The following is a 15722-nucleotide window of genomic DNA, read 5'->3' as shown; positions in this document are numbered from 1 at the left end:
AGAGAGAGAGAGAGAGAGAGAGAGAGAGGAAAAGATTTCCACGAGTAAAAATCGATCTTCGCCGTCACCTTTTGAATCCAAGATGGAAGAAGGACAAGCGATACCTATAAATATTTATCTTATCGGTCTTCATCCGTCGTGCTCGTGGACCGGCAATAAATTAAACTATGACAAACGTTGGCCGCCCATCTGAAATCGACGTTTATTCGAAAGAGCTCAGGCGGTGACAGAGGGCCTGAGGGAAGAATTTATTCCTATTCCTTTTCATCTGTACTGTTAGATAAAGGATATGTTTTTCCAACCGATGATACGAATTTTAGGATGGTAATGTGGAACGATGTTTGTCGATTCTAGAAAACGAGAGCAAAATTATTATTCGTCCTGGTGTCATTTCGTTCGTTGTAATTGCTTTATACTTTATTTTAACACTGGATGCTTTAGAACGATATCTAAATGTAGGTATTTTTTTGGAAATATTTCATTAAATTAAGGTTTATTTAAAATCTTGTTTTCTAATGGTATATTTTTTGATCGAATGAAATTTCATTTGAGTGGATGTCACGCATCATAAAATTATATTTCGATTAATTAAAATTGAGAAAAATCAGTTTGCGGAGAGAAAAATGGAAGTTGGCTCGTTTCTAGAGAAAATACACAGTATCTCTCTTTTCAATTCCGCGAGGATGAGATATGGACACGCGAGATTGAACGTGAAGTGGGATACAATTTCAAATACGATAAATTTGAAAAAAAAAAAAAAAATTTTATTTCTTTTAATTTATTTCACCCTCGTCCGATCTAAATCGCGAATGAGTTAATTTATCGGCTATTTTGATTCCACTAATCGTAACCAAAGACTGTACCAATGTTCTTTATGGTATCGACAAGTCGTTACGAATCACCCTATATCACGCTGTAAGTAAACGTTCACGTAACCCCAGACTGTTTTCTTCGCTATCTTCACGCTTCCTCGAACATCCAATCAGATCTGATTTCTGAAAAAACAAAAAAGGATCCCTTCTTGGTACGTTAGTTAACACATAGGTTGGAACGATTCAGATAGCAAGGTAAAAACGGATAAATCAATATCTGAACGGTGTTTCCCGCGTTTGAAAGCTTTTTACTATAGATATGTATCCAAAAATTTCGCGTATACGATAGTCGGATCGAATCGGGATCGTTCGGGTCCGATCGTGAGTCGTTCGGGTGAAATCGGAAATCGTTCGGCTCGGATCGAGTCGAATCGGGTTTTCGAAAGTATCTCGTAATATATAAATAAAAAATCTAATGCTAAATAATTACAGCGAATTGGAACTTTTAAAAATAACAAAATTTTCAACAAATTAAATAAAAATTCAGATTCTCGAAAATCTTGGGAATATTCGTGTAAGATATTCATGTCACAGGATATTTTTCGAGAAATCGATCCGATATTTTTAAGCTCTACGTCTATTTTTCTGCGTCTTACAACGATCGTGGATTTATCTCGGCAATAACAAACCCGGGACAGTCTCGATCGGTAACCAGGTGAACCGATTGAAATTAAAATTCGATGAATCACGAATGAAAGAGAAAACGGAACGGTTCGTGTTTGAGGTAAGGGAGGAAAGAGTGGTCGACGAGTGGATAAAAGAAAGAGAAAATCGAATCAGGATTTCCCCTCTCTTAAGCATGAAACGAGACCTTTTTGCTCGGAAAGAGTAACGTCTTCGTTGCAGGGAAAATTATCGGACACGTGTACCGGGGAAGGAAATGGAGAGGACGTCAAGAAGAGCGCAATGGCGGTGATTCCGCTATGAAATCTAATACTGTCGCTTCTTTCCCCTCCGTTTCTCCTGTTGATATACAGAATGATTCAAAAATATGATCGAAAATATAAAAATGTAAATACATTGTCAAATTTATGTTATACACTACTAGATGTTAATATATCCGTGGAATATCTTTGGAGATTCGATTATAAAAATCGGAACGAATGTTGATATACCAAAAATTTCGATCGAGGCTTATATTTATTGAGCGAGTAATTGAAACTTGCGTGAGATGGAGATTTCTCACTCTATCTCTATCTCTTTTCATCTCGCGTAAATTTAAATTACATTTAATTTAAAATAAATAAACTTCAACCAATATTTTTTTACATACTAATTCTTCTAATCGAATTTTCAAAAAATAAATATATCAATGTACATGTTACATCCCCTAACATATATAATAAAATTAAAAAATTAAAATATCTTTATACAATGAATTATAGCAAATGTAAAGATAAAAGATTTTTCGCAAAAATATAATCAACGAAAATCATTATTGGCCGTCAATTACGAAACAGAATAGGATTCTAAAGAAATCAAATATTTCTACGTACGTTGAAACACATATACATTTTTGAAACGGTCCCTTAATTAATTTCACCTCTTCTCCTCTCCTATTCCTTTCGAGGCCGGTATCTTTTAAACACCCTGTATATCCAGCAATCTATATGCGTAATAAATATGTTAACGTCTGAAATCGTTCCGACAAGTGCGTCCCGAATCCCGATGCCGAGTCTCGACGTCGTGAAAAGTGACGCTTCCATCCACGGCTTGAAAGCTTCCTGTCATTTTTTCCCCGATAAAATGAAAAAAAAAAAAAGAAAAAAAACGCCATCCGCCATTGCGCGGCCCGCCATATTCGGTAAAGGATTCGTGGCGGTTTTCCGCGCGAAAATCAGGAACAGATCGGCCGTTCTCTCGTTAGCCGTGTTTGCACTTCGTCGCTAGGCAAATTTGCCCTGGTGAATCTGCAAATTTTACTTAGAACCGGTTAATGTACAGTTTGCTCGCCTGATTAAAAAAACAGTAGGAGAGGGAGGACGGGGAATAGGATGAAAATAAAAATGGAAGGATAGGGGAACGGAACTCGTTTCGTACTCTGCGTTTGACTCTATTCTATTTTTTTTTTTTTTTTCGAGTTTTTGATTTCCATCCGTTAGAAATTTTCTCTAAGATTTGAGCAAATTCGATTAGATTTGGATTAAGATTTATTACTCAAGTTTTGCCTCGGTATCTCAATTACCTAGAATTTTTAATTTTAATTCTAGGTCTTGTTAAATTCGAAACTGATTTTTCGATCAAATCTTTACGTTTCGATCCATCTCTTTAGTTAAAAATAATTATTTTATCTATATACTTGATAATTCATTCGATGTGGAGCGATTTTAACTCTCGACAAGATGGATACATTATAGGAAAAGGAATCTTCTTCTGGATTTCGAGAATTTCGAAAATTCGAAAAACTTTCAAGAAATCTGAAAATCACAGGACACGATCGAATCTCTTAACTTAAAATCAATTTTTCATAAACAATTTTAATTCTAATACGCAATCTCTAAAAATCTCTTTCCTTCTCAAAAAAAATAAACATTTCGAATTTGAGTTTTCGAAAAATCTAAAAAGATACCAATTTTATCCAATTTACGAATTACTTAAAAAAAAAAAAAAAAAAAAAAATGCTCGAGATAAAACATAAATTCTACGCGATTAAAGCACAATAAATGCAATAATAAGTGATAGACGGCAATAGACGAACTGGATCCGCACGCATTCCGTTCGGTTCTCTGTCGGGAGGGCTAGCGTGAAAAACGTCGTTTATTCACCGCCACCTTTTGTCTCCCGCATAAAAGGACCAGCCGCGAATAGCGCGAGCCGCACGAAACGATCAATTAAACGACACGTGCGGTATCGTTTCTGCGATCGGTCGGAATATTCAATCGGCCCTATCACCGCGGCTCTCATTACGCATTCTCTCTATTACATTTGCCAGAGAGACCATTACACATTGTACACGTTGCATACGGTCCAACTATCGGTTCTCTGATAGTACTATCGCCCTTTGGGAATAACAGTTGGAAATAATTTCGCATTTTACGACGGTCTACCGCCATACTCTTCGGTTTTACGGCACGCTCGATCGATAAATTATATATTCCACGACATCATATCGATATCCGCGTGATACTTTTTCCTCGTCTAATTCGTGCCCTCCTCTCGAAGGATCGATGTCGAATTTAGGGAAGGCTGTTAATTATTAAATTGGATTGGTACGGAATCGTCTTTCGAGGAATTTATATATCGATCATCGAAGAATTGGCTTATAATACGCGCGTTCATTATGCACGGGTTGAAAGAACGTAGAAAGACACTTTTTTTATGGCGTGGAGAAAATTTTACGGTTTGCCCGAGCATTGTTGCGCGAGCATTTTGTTCGTTCGTTCGTGGAATAGGAGAAAAAAAATGTAAATTTGGGAAATTTATGGTGATGAGCGTGGATATAAAAAAAAATACGTGAAATATTAAAATTTAAATTAAATATTTAGAGTATTATTTAGAGGATTATGTTTCGGTTATATTGATAGAATAAAATTTAATTTGATTTTCATGCTCTATTCTACAACTAGGCAATAAATAGTTGTTGAAAAATAACATTCAGAGATTTTTTAACTGCATTGTTTTATTAGAGCATAAAAATCATTAAATTTTTACGATAAAGTGGTATTTTTACATCGAAGAAATTCATCTCATAATTTTTTCTAAATATCCTAGCAAAATTAAAAAGTACCAAAGAAAGAATAATCTATCAAATCTATACGATATCTTCATTCAAAAATATTTTAATATAAAACTCATAATCTTCTAATTTTGAAAAAATTAGCTTCACCTTCTCCAGAAATAAATTATTTCCTGTGTTTATTTCCCAGAAATCTTCTCGATAAAATTTTTCGACAAATCTTTTTCTAAATGGTCCAATCCGTCCCAGAAGGATCGATGCCAGTGTCCAGTTACATCAAACACATGGGACGAATTTGTCGATCGCATCTGAATGACATTCGACGTTGCAAAAGTAACGTAGGTAGCAGAGGTATCGTACAGCATTTTCGCACGAAAAGCAGCGAGTCGAAAGAAATATTAAGCGGGGAGTGCGAGAGAGCGAGAGGTCGAATATCGATTTTCGGTCGCGCTAATAAATAAGCGCATGCGTCTTGTGTCGCGTTCATACCAGTTGCCCGAAGAGTACGTATTTCCACCAGATTCTTCACGCCTTTTATGCCTCGAAATTCCTTTATCGAATAAACCTACCGTCCTTATCCTTGAACTCGTTTCCTTAGATTAGCTTTGCATTAAGACTCGTTGTCGGTTTGAGTCGTTATATTTCTTTCGTGCGTTGACATTCTTTCATGGTTAAATTAACCGATCATCTTTATCTTCGAGCTTGTTTCGCAAGATTGGTTTGGTTAGTTTGCGTTAGATATGGATTAGATCCAAACAAGGATTCAATTAGACTTGTAGGTTCAAATTAAGTTTCTATTATGTTTGGATTAAGTTTGAGGTTAGGTTTGGATCTCGACTAAATTCTTGGTTCAAATATAGGTTTGAATTAATTTATCGATTATATTTGAATTCAAATTCTAATTCATATTACAAATCAGTCACGTTTTTATTAAGATTTATCCACGTTTGACTTGGAACTCAATAAATTCTATCTTAAATTTCAATCGAATTCCTGTTACATATTTAAATGTAATTTCATTTAAGTTAATTTTATAATTGGATTAAATCGGATTAAATTATTAATTGATCAATCAATTTTCCAATTCCCTTTCATAAATAATAATTATTTAATTTCCCGAAAATCTACTCAAAGATCAAAGCTAACCTCAGTCCCTCATGAATTTTTCTACAATTTTCATCGTCCAAAAGTTAGGTTAGGTTAGTGAGACGAAAACAACACGGTTACACAAAATTGAGCAGTGAAGATTTCTCGTGATTATGAGTGGATCACGGGCGGAATTCGTGAGAAGATGAACGGTCAAAGATCAAAGTAACACCATATATAACAATGTTCGCTGCGTTGTTGACTCTAACGTCGTTATTGACGACGACCGATATTCGCGTGAATCGTAAACGCAATATAATATTATTTCACGAAACAATATTCGCAACAGATACGAAATAATAATATCCTAGGCTAAAATCTGTGTGTTTCTGTTTAACGAATAACTGTTCGTATTACCACCAAATGGGAGAGAGATTTCCTGGGAGATCCGTGTCCCGTAATCGTTCACAATAGTTGAAAACGATATTCGTGTAAACGAGAATAGAAGTACGGTAACACGGTATACCGTCGGTGTAAATGCAGCATGAACGATGTTTCATCGGATATTCAGTGTGTGGGGCTGATTCTTGATTACTTTTCGATACTTCAACGTCGCTTGGTGAGCGCAACCATGAATGTATCGAGATACCCAAACGTCGATATAGAACGGTTGTTTTTCAACTTTTTTCTGAATTGCAATCCCCCTTATAATATTCAAATAACTTGTTCTTTTGTTTCACTTTAATACGTCGATATAAAGCAAAGAAAATTTAAAATATTAAAACGCAATTGAAACGATAATTGCATTAATTTAAGCATGTTGAAATACTTTTTTGCTTTCGCATTGTATACACGTATATGTATATGTATATGGATTGAATCGCGCGTTTTACCTACAGTTGGTAAGTAATCTTATTCTGTTGTATCTATAAAATGGAAATTTCTTATCTTACTATTAACGAATATAACTTTAAATTAATGCTACCACAATATATCATCTTTGACACTTTCTTTTATATCAATCAAACTTTACTCTTTGAACTCGAATGAAAGAAAAAGCTTCACATTCATCCGTGAGAAAAATCCGTATATTCGGATACCGGAATTCAAGTCTGAGAATTCATAATCCAGTTTTCGAATCCAAGTATTTGAATTATCATAAATATTTCGTGCTATGCGGTCGAGTAGCGGGAGAGCTCTAATCCCAACGCTACATATTTATGAACAGGGCAGATGTAGCACCCGTTCATAGGAAAGTTTTTCTGCTGCCACTGTTCCAGATTCGTTCTTGGCTTAACTGGCTCGCTTCTCGGCATAGTTGACAGACATCCGCCATAATTCGTGGCCAATGGGGGAGAACGGGGCGGCCAAATTCCAGCACGAGGTGGGTTTAAAGCGAAAACACTCGGGTGAAGAGTCGTTAGCGTGGCGTTGGCGAGAAAAATACGAGTCACCGTGTCGGAGGCTTCGATAAATAAGGAAGCAGCCACGTTCCAGGGCGTAAAGTCGTGCTATACAGTCGCGCCACGTACCTACCCCCGCAACTTTCCACCGATACGCCCCACTTTACCAAGAAAACGGGTTGCGTTACTTCGAAAATCGTTTTTCGACGCGTGCAACTGCCACCACTAATTAAGGGTTGTCGTGTGTTAATGACACTAGGGGAAAAAAAAAAAAAAAAAAAAAAAAGGAAAAATAGAGTAAAACTCTTCAGAGACACTTGCTCCAATGGACTGAGTTGCTGAGTATTGAGAGTAATTACGATTATTATTTCTGAAGAAATAAGTTTCCACGGCAATTTTTACGTATTTGTACCCTCTTAAGCTGCGAAATTAGATAAAATATTTTTTCGCAAGCGTATCGCGCTGAAAGTAATTATATCGTACTCCACTTGCGAAAATTAATTCTCTTGGAGTTTTGCACACCACAAATGTGGTGTTCTGAAAAAACGGACACATTGGATTTTCGAATCGTAGTATCGATAAAAATATTTTCGAATTAAGATCGAATAATTAATCGTGAATTTAATTTAACGTTCCAAGACGGAATTTTGAAAAATCAATCTGTAATAAAATAAATAATAAATAAATGTTAATTTCGTAATAATTAATCACTGTATCGTTGTCCAAACAACAGCGAGTCGAAATCCGTGTCCATGTTGTTACCGTTAGTACGATGTCCCTAAACGCGTTATCAAAATTGCGAGATACTCTATCCAAGTGGGTATCGTGCGTTAAGGGCTCTTATCGGGGAGATTCATCGACCGGGAGATTCACGTGACACCCCTTGAACGACGAAGCTCCGGGCGCGTTTGTCGAAGGTTTTGGATTTCGACTCTCTGAAAGTGACAATAGGAATAAACCAACTTCCCTCGAGATATAGAAGGTCTAGGTCGCGTCTCGATCACGATTGGATGGAAAGGATTAAAGATTCTTACGAAAAAGGAAAAGAAAAAAAAAAGAAACACGAAATGAATTTTACTAAAAATCTACTACTCTGCAAAGCAAATTTGCAAGCTCTACAACTCTTGTCAAATCCTCTAAATCTCTCTAAGAGTCTCTTTTGCGAATAACTAAGAGATAATGGATGATTGACACGGAGTCAACAAGAGTAAAGCACGGGTCTTTGACGTGCAAATTTTTTTACATCGAGAATCCTCTCGAGTTGATACGATGAAGAGAGAATTAACTAATTTAATCTATAGCACTATAGATGACACTCATGACATACAGACGATCGCAGATTGTATCGAGTTGAGAAGAAGATGGCGATACGAGCAAATGCACGCATAGTTTTAGACTTCATTTTCCTCTGCGTACTGTTGGACTATTGTTTCATTTGCATTTGTTTCATTTGTCTCATGGTAGAGGGGCAAGAGAGTCTCTACTTTCAGACAATCCTGACACGCAATATAATAAATATAAAAAATATTTTCATTTACAAAGTTACTAAAAAATATTAATAGTGCGTCTTATTCGTATACATACGATTATTACCTTACGAAATTACATTTATAAATTAAACTATCGTTACGAATCGTAATCATATATTACGAGAAATAAAAAGAAAATTTTTACACATCGATACGTTAAAAACTCTGGACTCTATATCTAATCGCTTTAAATACAAAATACGTCGTATTAGTATACTTAATATCTATCACTTAATAAATAAAAAATATGCGTTTACCAATCAGATCCGCATTCCTTCCATGGGAGGAATCTTTCTTACTTCCATTCTTCTTAAGAACATAAATTTTTAACTGCAATAAAAATTCACATCCCTGAGAGTCTCTCCTGTAAAAAAAAAAAAAAAAAAAGGAAAGCTTGCACGCCTACACAACGGGAAGAGAAAAGATAGAACGGCGTGATGGCGAAATTTACGAGACAGAAGGAGGAGTGATAGCGGGCACGTAGGGGTAAGGGACCCGCCTCTGTCAGAGAGTTGTCTCCTCCCCTCCCACGATTGGATTATCGAGGAAATCGCGGTGATGGACAGTTGTACGGTGTGGTTTCCATTGCGAAGTCGAGCCTCGCGTTGAGAGGTTCTCCTTGTAAGGGGCTCCTTGTTTGAGAGGGAGGGGGAAAAGAAGGAGTCCCCCCCTTTTTTTTTTTTTCACTCGAATTCCCCGAGGTGCAACCCACCAAGGGATCACCGTGGGCATTTCAGCCGATAAGCATTCACCGCGCGAACTGTCTGCGAAAGAATATATTGAATATGCATTGCTCGTATTAAAATTTGGATCGAACAAGTTCTAACTAAGTTTGCCCGAATTACGCTTAACGGGATTAATAACACCGAGATTAATAGCATTTATTAGCGGTGAGATGAAGGTGTGTCCGATTCGATATTCACAAGGGAAAACTTTTGGTTTAAGGTCAATACGACGGTGATCTTTGAGATTTATGTATCATCTCTTCTACCGAGTGTATTCGAGCGCGAATACAGGAATTCGAGGGTGGGTTACACGATTGGGATGATTTAATAAAAATTCACGATTGAAATGAATCGTTAATCCGTTAATCGAGAACCGAGAGAGTTTGAAATTTGGAAGACGAGCGGTAAGGAAATATATATATATATATATATGGATAGATTTGAAATTCTCAAAGCGAATTCGGGCGAATTTCTCGAAATTAGCCATGCGATTTTATGCTCGATACGAAAAGAGCGTTCATTGCGTTGGTTCCAGGTCCTCAACAATTTTCTTTAACGATTAACCGAGTTTTAATAATTAATCAGAAAAATAATAATTTTAATATATAACGTAAACGTAGTCATTCGATTTTGAAGATGTATTTCAATATTTAAAAATCTTCGTACGATTCGTAGAGATCTAGAATAATAGTGTTTCAAGTATTTTTATCGGGATATTTAGATTGCACTTCTGTAGAGCAATACATAACATTGTTCCAAAGACCAAAACAAACACGGAAGTTGGTATATGAAAATGTCGGTTGAACCGTATTTATTAAGTTACAATCAACCAGGATGAAGTTTGCATAAAGCCAGTGATGTAACGAAAAAAAAAAGTTTGTTTTCCAAATCTTAAATTGCTTATAGATTATATAATCTAATTATTATACTTATCTCTATTTATATCGTGATATTCATAAGAGATACATAAAAATTCAAAATTTGTCCCTAGAATCAATTGTGCAAACTAATATATTGTATTCCATGGAATTTATTACGATTTACAATTAACCAAGTTGAAATTTGCATCAAATAAAGTCAACGAAGACAAAAAGTTTGTCTTCCAAACTTAAATTGCCCATAGATGTAACAAAAAATATAATTTATGCAACAATTATTATATTTATCCCTATTCGAGATGCACGAAAATCCACAATTTATCCCTAGAATCGATCCCCCGAATCGCCATTCACTTAAATCATATTCGATCGAAAAACGCATAAAAATCCCTAGAGAAGAATCAATCCACGGAAGAACGTGAATATGAATACGAACATCGTTGATACCACATCGAATATCGCATTCGATCGATATAATCTTTAACGATCGCGAGAATCGTTTTTGGCCCGTGCCCATTATCATTTTCGCAACAAGTGGCGCGCACGGAACGCGCGCCCTCCCTAAACCGAAATGGTTTCATACGGATTGAGGGAGGAGCGGTTGGCGGATACGGTGAATCAAGGGGGTGTTTCGTGGCGGAAACGAGTTTTTACGATTATCACCGGGGGAGGAGGAAGTCGTCGAGTTATATACCGGCATCCTTTCGAGTTGGAGGAAGTCGATTCGTTTTCCGCCCTTCCAGGTCACACGCGAGGGGAGGGGGATCGATGAGACAGAGGTGGGGGATATACGTGTTATACGTGCACCGTCCCGGATCTATAACCGATACTCGTGAAATATTGACACGAGACAAGGAATCCTGCCCCCGATTAATTTCCCTCTAATGAATGGAAATGGAATAAATAAGTGGTAATACGCGCGTTTCGGTTAAGTTTTCGATACGATTTTCGTTCACGGAATTTTAGATTTAGGGCAACGTCGTTAAAGACGTTGTTAAAAATATTACGACGGATATTGGACGGGATAATTATCTGGTGGATAATTTCCCATACGATGTAACGTTACACGATATTGTGAACGTATTTCTTTTCCCCCAATTTTATAATAATTTTAAAACTATAATATGACGATGAGACGATTTTTGTGAAATTTATTTGGGAAAATTAATTCGTTATTTAATATTAATTAACTGTTATTATTGCAAGAGAATTTATTGATACTTGATTTTAATCTGTGAGTTTTATCCTTGATCGAAATTTATCGTGAGTTACCGATAGATAGCTCGGGATCGATGATTCAGTGAGATTGTATTAGATCAATATTTGGGTGTCGAGTCAACATTATAATGTTACGATATTGCTACAAGCTCGGTATCGAGACCAACACTTAAGATATTAGGCCAATCCTGGCGCATTGGGTCAATGTGTCAAATATTGCCATAGGTCAGCACAAGTTTTAGTACAGTGTTTATGAAATTTTACGATCGATCTTTTTTCAGAGAATGCTATTTAAATAGACATGTACGAACTTCATTTGTACGTCATTTTTCGAAAAAATATTTTACCAAACATGATGTTATAAAATTCTCTTATTTATCGAATAATAATTTGTCTATGTATTTTCTCTTCTTAAAATGAAATCCAAAAAATTCCCAGTAAAAGCTTAAAGTTAAACACATGGAAATCATGATTTCTGTATAGAAATTCAGAATTGTGTTCCTTTCGAAGTGAATACATTTAGAGAGAATATATCACGAAGGAAAAAAGAAATTCATCGCTAAGTATCGTTATTGTCATCTTCAAAATTAGCATATATATATCGAAAATGATAACTTTACCATCAAATCTTGAATTTTCAATTAACCCAACCTCGTGAACAATATTTCCAAATCCTAAAAACGAGTAACGTTAGAATAGTTAGAATAACACCAGAGATGAGGAAGAACGCGGAGGAAGATGGAACGGAGCCGAATGGAATGAATCCAATGGCAGTTAAACGAAGGAAAGAAAAGAAGGATACGGGCATGTAACCGGGCGGTTACCGTATCCGCCGTAATTTTCTTTTCGAAGCTGCGCCCCATAACCTCAAAAAAAAAAAAAATTGACTAGTTTCCGCGGCGAGATAAGATTCGGCATAAAAGCTCGGTCGAGATTCGATCGTTCGACGACTTTATTTCGATAATCTCTTATAGTCGAGGGCGGAGCGGAAAAAAAATGGGGGAGAGATTGGAGAAATTCTCGCTTTGGGAACCGAGGATCTCCGTAATTAACCCAATAAACGGCCTAATTAAAAATTAGAGCCAATTATCAGTTTCTCCGCTCACTCGGGGAAGGGAGAGGGGGCGGGAGGATCCGCTTACAACCAGATCACGGAAATCCCTCCTCCAATGTAATCCAACCGTTCACAACCGTGAATATTATTAATCTGATATTAATTGAACGGGCCACGGTATGCCAATCCTCGATTTCAAGAGGGGGAAAAAAAAAGGAGTTTGTACAGAGAAGGAAGAAAAAAAAAAAATATCTGGATCCTCTCCCTCTCGTTTGAAAATTTGGGATCAGTAGTTGCCGGTCCAAGGATTTTTCATCGTCATCGCGAAAGATTTGGATTTCGAACGTTTTACTCGATCGGTAACATCTCGCTCCACGGAAGAACGTCTCGCGGCGCAGATACAGTTAAATCCTAATCTTAAGGAACAACTACTCGGGGCAACGAGGTACACTCAAGTTCAGCTTCTTTCTTGGACGCCCGTTCCGAGTTTCTCGTTATCGTCCCGTTTTTCCTTCCACGGAATGCGAAAACTATTCGACGTAACGCTATGAGCAATATCTCTCCCCCCTCCAACTCCGCACGTTCAACTTCAATTCATGTCGGAATTTATTACGCTCTAACTAACTTATCGATCGAGGGGAGAAGCGTGATTCTCGTGATATCTCTTCTGGTAAAGACGAGAGGAAAACTCGCGAACGCGGCAACCATCCGAGGATTTACGTTTTAGCTTAGATTTCCAGTCAAGTTTAATTTCGACCCCGATCGGATTTTATTTAGGTTCGAGATGGGTTCGAGTCCTAGCTTTTACTCCAACTATGAGTTAAATCTCTTATTTAGAATTGGAAAATGAATACGCTGAGTCTGGAGTCTGAGTTTGCATTATATAAATTATATAAATTATATAAACGTTATATTATAAAGTATAATTATAACGTTTATATAATATAAAGTATAATTATAAGATCTTGCTTTTTGTATTTGGGTTATAGTTTATCGTGAATATCGATTAAATTTTATATATAAGTTTGAGAGAGATTTAATCGAAATACAAATTCAATTTTCTATGTAGATACGAGCGATAACTATGCCGATTGTTTGAACTAAGTTTATATCTAGACTACGTTAGATCTAATTATCATAGGTTCAGGTTATATTTGAGTTAAGGAAGAGATAGGAAAAATTTTAACGAAGTTGAAGAATAAACTAATGGACTTTATTTCGATGAATTATTTCGATAAATGCAGTGTCGAACGATCGAGATTATACGAATAGCTACGAATAAATATTTTAATCAGTTAAAGTAATTTTACTCGAAATTTTCAACTTGATTATTCTGTCAACGGGTTAGTGGTCAATTAAACTTTCTTTTATTTAGATTAAAGTACGAATTAAATCTACGAATTAGATTCGATGCATGGGTAACATCAGGCCAGATTTTTCGAGTATTTAATTTTTCATCGGGTTACTTGGAAAATTATGTACGCGCCTGTTTTTCTCCCCCATTACCCCCTGACTCAACACACTTGACCTTCTTCCAACGGGTCGGGATATGCGAGAAAAACGGCAGATAGACGGGACGATAAGGTGGAAAGTTGGTAAGAGGGACTTGCCTGTATTTTGCTTAGACCGTGCAAGATTAATCAGCGATTTCGATATAAGCACAATCTTCCAATTTCCGTATCCATTATTATCGATGTCGTCTCCTCCTGTCTTAAGATCTTCGAGAAGCACTTTTTCGTGCACAACGAGAGATGAAAGAGGATGTCAAACTTACAAACTCGAGGAGCCATCGAAAAATTTCCCAAAATCTTTACAACAAGATCGTAAATCGTTCTAATTTTAGAACTCTTCGTAAGAGAATTGAAACATAGAATGCAGTTACATTTCTCCAACACTAATTTATTTAATCTTATTAAACATCATTTTGTAATTTCCCTTCGATAAATATCAATATGACACTGATCTTTTTTACAGTGATCTCTCAATCAAAGTTGTTCAAAGACACTCAAAAATACAATTCAACGCTCGATCGAAAATATTAAATCCCTCCCCCCATTCCATCCATTCCGTTTCTCCCGTTTTCCAAGAAATCGAGTTAAAAAATCTTCTCATCCTCTCATTTTCGACGCAGTTCATCCATCGTTCACCTTCCCCTCTTCACTGGCCCAAACTGTCCACCAACCACTGTCTCCACTCTTGGCCACGCGAAACGACGTTATTAAAATTACGCGCGGCCGAGCACGCGAGCCACCCCCTATTCCCCACTCGCGTCGAGAATTTTAAATTTCGGCCGCCTATTCCATGAATAATACGTAACAGGCGAACACGTATAACCCCCTTCCCCCTCCACCCCTGTATTCGAATAACCGTAACGCGGATGTCTCGGTGGAAAATCGCGGGGGATAAACAGGGGGATATTCAGAGGTGCGTGCATATTACACGCACGCCGGTCCAATGTACCAGACGATCCTGTCGGTTCGGCCCCGCGTAACACACGCCGGCCACATCCACGTTCCACGTTTAATCGGCTGGGACCGGAACACGCTGCATTTTCAAACGAATCGATCGTCGACAGAGACGCGTTTGATCATTGCTGGAGGATGAGGGGGGAGGAGGGGGGAGGAGGCGCGTTTGGGAGGAGAAGGTGGAACGTGAATGGGTCTCGATGACACTCCTCGATACCGAGAGGTTCGTGAAAAATTACCAGCAGAACTCTCGAATCGAATATCGTGGAATTCTTAATGGCAAGAAAAAAAAAAAAAAAAAGAAAAAAAAAAAACGAATCGAAGTCCTGCCGAGTGTTCTGCGAGAAATTTCGAAGGCTTTTCTTTCTCTTTCTTTCTCTTTCTTTTCCTTTTTTGCAGGAGGAGAAAATTGAATTTGAAAATGTCACGGAGGGCACACGGAGTGAGTAGAATGGGAACGCGTGTTGGGTCAAGCGCGCCGGGAACCATCATTTTGTAATCGCCACCGCCGTCTGCGCTCCGTGAATTAGGGTTGGCTGTATTATTTATATGAAACGTGCACTCAAGACCCCGCGCATCGTCACCGATGCTCTTTTAATTTTATTCTCGATTAAAGTTACAGAGAGAACGGGCGTATATCCAATTTTTGTACCACGAAATTTTGTACCACGAGGTAGCTCTCCCGTATCTTGAAACTTTGGGTAAACGTAAGAAAAGATTCAAAAAAAATTATCCCTTATTTTAAGTTTCGTAGGTTTTAACCCCTCCTCCCTTTCTTTACATCTGAACGATCCTTTCAACGATCCTTTCAGACAA

At 37.2% G+C, this 15722-nt stretch overlaps 1 protein-coding gene across 1 annotated transcript in view; it reads right to left on the bottom strand.

Moving 5' to 3' along the window:
• The window catches only part of LOC122717297, a 102747-nt gene that overhangs the window by 73982 nt on the left and 13043 nt on the right, over positions 1-15722 (bottom strand). The gene's annotated exons all lie outside the window — the stretch shown is intronic.

This window comes from Apis laboriosa, unplaced genomic scaffold (genome assembly GCF_014066325.1).
Source record: "Apis laboriosa isolate Shangri-la unplaced genomic scaffold, ASM1406632v1 scaffold4_cov146, whole genome shotgun sequence".
NCBI classification, from domain to species: Eukaryota; Metazoa; Arthropoda; class Insecta; order Hymenoptera; family Apidae; genus Apis; species Apis laboriosa.
Note: the sequence above shows the minus strand (reverse complement) of the source record. Positions and strands in the feature narration are given on the sequence as shown.